The sequence below is a fragment of the Carlito syrichta genome, unplaced genomic scaffold (genome assembly GCF_000164805.1).
Source record: "Carlito syrichta isolate Samal-C Ts95f unplaced genomic scaffold, Tarsius_syrichta-2.0.1 Scaffold311324, whole genome shotgun sequence".
Lineage (NCBI taxonomy): Eukaryota > Metazoa > Chordata > Mammalia > Primates > Tarsiidae > Carlito > Carlito syrichta.
This window is the reverse complement of record NW_007255420.1, coordinates 389,695-396,909: the sequence shown is the minus strand read 5'-3', so window position 1 is coordinate 396,909 and position 7,215 is coordinate 389,695.

Here is a 7,215-nt window from a genome sequence, read left to right as displayed (position 1 = left end):
TTCTAAGGGAGCCCAAGACAAGAGTCATCGCTGGGTGCAAGTTAAAGCGTCTGGTAGATTGACTGCAAAGATGACCATCAACGATGCTCTCAACTTTGTGCACACATGCATGCCACTTCTCACAACAAGAGGTGGAGACTTTCCCTCCCCATGTGACTTACTTTGGCCAATAGAAACAGCAGAGTAGCGTCATGTGACTTACAGGTCTAGGTAAGAGACTTTGTTGGTTTTCTTTGCTCTCTTAGAACTCAGCCACCAAGTAAATCAGCTTAGGCTAGCCTACTTACTGAACAATGAGAGAACACCTAGAAAGAGGTCACATGGAGAACTCAGGCCTCTAGTCAACGCCAGCACAAAGACCCCAGACAATGACCCTCCTGGGTATCTGACCCCAGCCAACTCCAGATGAATAAAGCGGCTCCAGCTGACGGCAGGCAGGGCAGAGTGTCTTTGCTGACCCACAGAATGGTGAGAAGTAATAAAGCATAGTTGTTTTAAGTCGCTATGTTTGGGGATGGCTTGTTATGCAATAATAAGTAATTGATACAAAAGAGAATGTTACTCCCATGGTTCTTAGACACAGGACACAGGACGCAGGATCCACCATCTCCATGCCTCCCTCCAGTAAGTGCCCAAGCCTGTGACCGCAGTCAGAGAAGGCACCTAGCTGTAACTTCAGCCACCTCAACTTAAAGATACCTACTTATCCCTGTTTACCCATTCTCCTTGAAGTAACTGTTTTAGGATGTCCTTTAAAATCTTTTTTATTCTTCTTTTCTATCTCATATACTACTTTTTAAAATGTCAAATAACCTACAGAGAAGAAACCAATCTGAATGGTTTTCTCCTCATCAGTTGGCTCTGCCAGTTCACTATAGTTAAATTCCCATTTTCCACTCTTAAGTGAATTTTGTATTACTAAATTCTAGTAAAAATAATAATAGCTCACATTTATTGCATTCTTAACATGTGTAAGGCACTGTGCCAAGCATTTCAGAAGTATTTTATCATTTAATTTTTTCAAACAACTAAATGAAGCAGATTCTATTCATTTATTTATCAAATATTAATCAGCCAGGCACTGTTCCAGGTACTGGGGATACAGAAATAAACAACATTGACAGAAACCCTCTCTTATGGAGCTTACATTTCGTGGTAGAGAAAGACAATGAATGCATAGTATGTAGATTGCTGGGAAAGTCAAACTTTGGAAAAAATAAAGCAGAACAAGAGGCTTCCAGATTGGGGGACCTTGGAGCAGGAAGTGGGGGTGTTAGCCCCAGGGATAGATATGTAGAAAGGACACTCCAGGCCAGTACAATTCCCTGAGCCAGGAGCATGCTTGCTGTGTTCTAGGAGTAGCAAAGAGATCCATATGACTGGATCAAGAGTATTTAAAGAAGGGACCAGAGACATAGCAAGGAGCCGGCTTAAGGAAGGCCTTCCAAGTCATGGCAAGGACTTTGGCTTCATTCTGAATAAGCCGGAAGGCAGAATTTCCAACTGATCTTTTGAAAGAATCACTTTGGCTACTGTGTAGTGGGGTAAGGAGTACCAATTCAGATACTAAATGTAATAATCTGGGTGAAATACAATGGTGACAGGACCAAGGTGGTGGTCCAGGAAGCTTCCAGAGATATTTGGAAGACTGAACTACCCAGTTTTATCATGTTTGGGATATAGGGTAGGAGACAGAGAGATCTATTATAATTAACATCATTGTGCTCATTTTACAAATTTGGAAGCAAAAGGTACTGTAACTTTCCCAAGATGATGCGGCAAATGATTGCAGAGCCACAACTCAAATCAGGATCAGTTTGCTCTGAGAGCACCTCCTCTTTGCCATGCCGTCCTACTGCCTCACATTTAAAACCTCTATACTGCCCAAATTCCTCAGGTCATATTGTCTCAATTCTACCCTGACCCACCCACACATATAATAGAAATAAGGGTGGGTGCGGTGGCTCATGCCCATAATCCCAGCACTTTGAGAGGACAAAGTGGGAGGATTGCTTGAGCCCAGAATCCTCAAGACCAGCCTGGGCAACATGGTGAAACTTTGTCTCTGCAAAAAATAAAAAATACTTAGCCAGGTGTGGTAGTGTGTGCCTGTAGTCTCAGCTACTCTGGAAGCTGAGACAGAAGGATCACCTGAGCCCAGGAGGTAGAGGAAGCAGTGAGCCACAATCGTCCCACCACATTCCAGCCTGAGCAACAGAGTGAGACCTCAACTCAAGAAATAAAATGAACAAGAAATAGAAATAAGCCAAATGCCTGTGTCAGTTCAGCAGACTGTTGAATTAGTGCCATGCCCTGGTGACTTGAACAACCTTCCTCCTGTGTGGGAAACGCAAGACCCAAACTCACACTCTGGGGCGTGAACAGCACCTGGCCCAGCCACAGCAGGCTGTACCAATCACCAGGGATTGCCTAAAACCTGGGTGAAGGCGTTTCTTTCTTGCAGAAGTTGCCAATTTCTCATCACTGATTACCTAAAGAGCTCAGAATAACAATTCACAGAACCGTCACAGAGAAGACTTAAGAAACAGTATGTTAAGTGTGAAAGTGCTTTTATCATAACCTGACATTCAGTAATATTGAATTTGATCTTGGGGATGACGTTTCCCACTAATGATTTCCATGAATTGAAGAGCTTTGTTTCTCTCATTCTACTTGGAAGTTGCTTGCTGGTGAACTTTCACAATGCGACACAATAGTCATGCAAGTGTGTTTGTGTGGGTGCTTCTCAGAAGAGATGTGTGTGTACAAAGGCTCTCACACACACACACACACAAGTCATAGTCATAACCCTGATGCAATGCACTCTGTTTTGAAAATTTTCAAAAAATGTCATTAGTGTAAAACCTCATTAAAATTCTCTAACATAAAATATTTTTAATGAGAGCCAAGTTCCCTTCCACCACTTTCAAATTTCCTGTCACCAAAGTTGGAAACAAAAGAGCCTTCTTTGAATCTCTCTCTCTCTCTCTCTCTCTCTCTCTCTCTCTCTCTCTCTCTCTCTCTCTCTCTCTCTCTCTTTCTCTCTCTCTCTCCTTTCCAAAGCAGAGGACTCCAAGATTTTCAGCTGCAAAGCCTTGGAGACCCCAGAGGTCTGACTGTTAAGAACACCAATTTCCGACTGAGGAATCACATGCAGAGGGAGTGAAGGATAACTGACATCACAATTTATTGCCCCAAAAACAACTTTCTCGGCTCAAAGCAAAACCATAATTATGAGTGAGAAAGACACTCCCTGTTAACTGGCTGTGAACGAGTGATTTACAATGCATTCGCCCTCCCAGTAGAAGGCCTCTTGGCAGTCACAAACACAGGTTTTGTGTATTCAGAAGCAAAGCTCAGAGGAGCAGAAGAGAGTCGGAAGGACATTCTGCACGGGAAGCGTGCCTCTTTCCACCACATGTATTCCATAAAGTCACTGCACGGAGAGCACTTGGAAAATTCCCCATTAGGAAAGCGAACTTGCACCACGATCAGGACAAAGACCGAGCATTTTCTTTTTTTCTTTTAAGTAATTTCATATCCACTGAAATCTCCTGGCTAGTTTGTGGCTTACCAGAAGACAGTATTCACACAAATGAGGGAAATGCTGATACAATTTTCAGTCACAGACCGTCACAGACCTAACCTTGCCAGAGATAGGTGACTTAAAGTCGTATTAGCTTATTGCATCTGAGAGAACTGTCAAACGTTATAGCTAAAGCACACTCTAAGATAAGCAGGCGTCTAAGAGAACACTATCCTGACACTACCAGGAAGAGAGGCGTATTAAACAGAAAGCAGGAGGCTTTAGAAATGGACTGGGTGGGAGAAAGTAAAGGGAGTCCAAAGGAAGGAGAAATGAGTCCCGTGACCAGAGCTTCCAAGGAACCGCCGAGAAAGAAACTTTGTCTGACAGTGGGAACCCACTTTCATGGGATCCCTGCCCCAGGCTGCATGTTTCCAGAAGATACTGGATCAGGAACCCACTGAGCCTTCCCCCAAAACCTGAAGAGCTTCCTACATATTGATTTTAGTTTTTCCAATCAAAGCAGGTGCCCCCCATGCAGAAGTATAAGACTCAGCTCCAAATACTTTGAAAATGCCCTCCAGAAAACTGAGAATTAGTCAGTTTTAGGACTACTGGGACATGGCTCTATATTAAAGGAGAAATGAATGTGGATTGCATTATTTTTCCTGTTTTCCTTAGAAGACGTGGTTGCATATGCACACAGAATGGGGAAAGTATGGAATTTTGAACAAAGTGAGACCGAGCAAGAAACTTCTACTCTGAGTCTTGTCTGTTTAATGGGGTGAAATAACCAGGTTGAGGATTTGCTGTGGATATGACACGAGGTGCTTGGCACCGGGCCGCCACTAAGCTGGTGCCCAGAGTGGGGGAGTCCCTCCTATGCTGCAATACCAGACTCAAGTGCCCTAAACCGAGACATGTGACTCCCTAGGGTAAACAGGGCTAAGGAGCAGTTGGCTATGTTGTCTTGTGCTGAGGCTTGGAATGAGAAAATAAATTTTCTTTTCTTTTTTTTTTTTTGAATTGGAGTCTCACTCTGTCACCCAGACTGGAGTGCAGTGGCACACTCCGGGTCACCGCAGCCTCGACCTGCTGGGCTCCGGCGATCCTTCCACCTCAGCCTTCCAAGCAGCTGGAACTACAGGCGCGTGCTACCACGCCCGGCTCATTTTTTATTTATTGTAGAGATGAGGTCTCGCCAAGTTGCCCAGGCGGATCTCGAACCCGCAGGCTCAGGCAATCCACTCACCTCTGCCTCCCAAAGTGCGGGATTACAGGCTGAGCCACCAAGCCCAGCAGAAAATAAACTTTCTAAGGAAAATAAATAGATTGTCCCCTATCCAGAAGACCTGAATGACTGTGTGAGGACAAAGGAGGATAACAACAGCCAGCTCTCAGTCCATCAACACACCAACCTGAGGCCTTGGACATGGAGAGGGTTGTCAGATATAAGATAGGACAGTGCGACCCTTTAACTTCAGATAAACAGTGAATACTTTTTTAGTGTAAGTATGTCCCCAAAAGGGCATAGGCAGCCTTGTACTAGAAAGTTAATTTGCTGTTCATTTGAAACTCAGGCCTAATGAGGCATCTCCCATTTTTGTTTGCAAAATCCTGCAAACCTGGTCATCAGAAAATTATTCGAAAAGTCACAAAGAGAAATTCAGGGAGCCCATCATCTACTTGGCCCACATGGACTTCAAAATGTCCTCCCGTTTCCCCTTCTAGAGAGATCACATCTGGGGAAGAGAGAGCCAACAGGAAGCTAAGTATGACGAAAAACAGAGGCAAGTCTGGAATACAGGGAGAGGAAGGCCGGGCCCGGTGGCTCATGCCTATAATCCCAGCACTTTGGGAGGCCAAGGTGGGAGGATTGCTTGAGGCCAAGAGTTCAAGACCAGCCTGTGCTACATAGCAAGACCTTTTCTCTAAAAAAAATCCAAAAAAGTTAGCCAGACATGGTGGCTGGTGGCGCACACCCAGCTACTCAGGAGGCTGAGGCAGAAGAATTGCCAGAGCCCAGGAGGTCGAGGCTTGGTAAGCCATGATTGTGCCACTGCACTCCAGCCTGGGGGACAGAATAAAATCTCTAACTCAACAACAACAAAAGGCAGAGGGAGAGGAAAGAAGAGAAAGGAAAAGCACGAGAGAGGGAGGAAAGGAGGAACAGCAGGATGTGAGGAAAGCAGGCAGACAGATGCGAAGCATCCCTTAGCTAGTTGGAGAAGATACTGTGAGCATGTAACGCACCATAGACCGTCCCCTTACGAGTTAAGAACTAATGTGACACTCATTTCCTGCCGCCAGGTGCTGGGGGAAACGTCTGTCTTCCAGTGCTCCTTTCCAGGACACAGGGGGTTAAGGAGCAAGGTTTCCTCACCACTGCAGCAACCACTAAGCCTCTCAGGGCCCTGGGAGCTGCTCAGGTTCCACAACAAGAGGCTGGGCTTTCTGCACTCACGCTTGACTCCTCTCTAGACACCTCACTGCACTTACCGCAATGACTGCGTCTCTCCCCACCTGGGGAAATAAGTCCACCACCACCTCCTCCCACCTCGTGGGTCCTGGGCAGATCCTCCCGTCAGCTAGATGTAAATCACACCTGCAAGTTGTCAGCAGTGATTTCCCTTTCCCCAAAGCCTATCTCGCAGGCTAAGCCAGGCAGGGTGTGAGAGATGCAGAAAGCAATTTGGGGGGTGGGGGGTGTTGGGATCTTCCCTGCGGGGGTCCATGGACACACCCAATGGACACTCAGAAGAAGGCCTGAAACCTTCAAAGAGCAAAGTGCAAATGAATACAAGATAGAGCCAATTTGAAACACACACAGCCTTCAGTGCCTCTAGGCCACAGGGAATGTTCTGCAATTTGTAGCGTTCTCAGACTTTCTTCTCAATAAACATCAAGGAAGCTGGACCCAGGACTTGTGCAGGACAAAGAAATCCTGAGGCCCCAGCAACAAGCAAAAACAAGTAGTTTTTTTGGCTGTGAAGAAAACACCAACTCTTGAATTTCCTCCTTCCTGCTGTGGGAAATGTATAGATGACGAAGCCCATTCCCTCATCCACGACCCACACACATCATGTAGCGGAAAACACAAGTCTAGAAGTCAAGGAGGTAGGTGGGAAGGAAATTGCAAGGTCAAAGTGACCGCCTGGGGAAGTCTGATTACTCACCATGTTTAAAGCATTATGAGATGGTCTGGAAGTTGTAGGCGCGGAGTGGGGGAGGGGGTAGGCCGAGGGGCTGCAGGAAAAGAAGGGGCTGTAAACCTGAGAGCTCCTCCTGGAGTGTTACTGAACCGCCTGCAACACTCCGGGGTGCAAGTGAAGAGAGGGCAAATGGGTAAGGAATCAGCCAGCCATGCACACAAGGAAAGGAGTGTGGCGGAGAGGTTAATTGTGGCCGTCAGAGATGAGTGGGTACATGGGGAGATTCGTTTAAAATTAACGAGGCATTGGTTGCATTTTATAGGTCTTCCCAGGTAGGAAGATCATAAGCCAAGGGGCAGAAATGGAATGGCTCTGCAGAACCATTTCCTGCCCGATCCTTAAGACAAATAGACGGGCGTTGGGTCTCCGCATGGAAGGAGCACCAAGGTGCGTGATGCCAAGAGCCGAGGACAAGAGAGGGGTCCCATATGATACGCACCAGCTGGGGCCATTCTGGAAGAAGGCACAGCAGTCCCA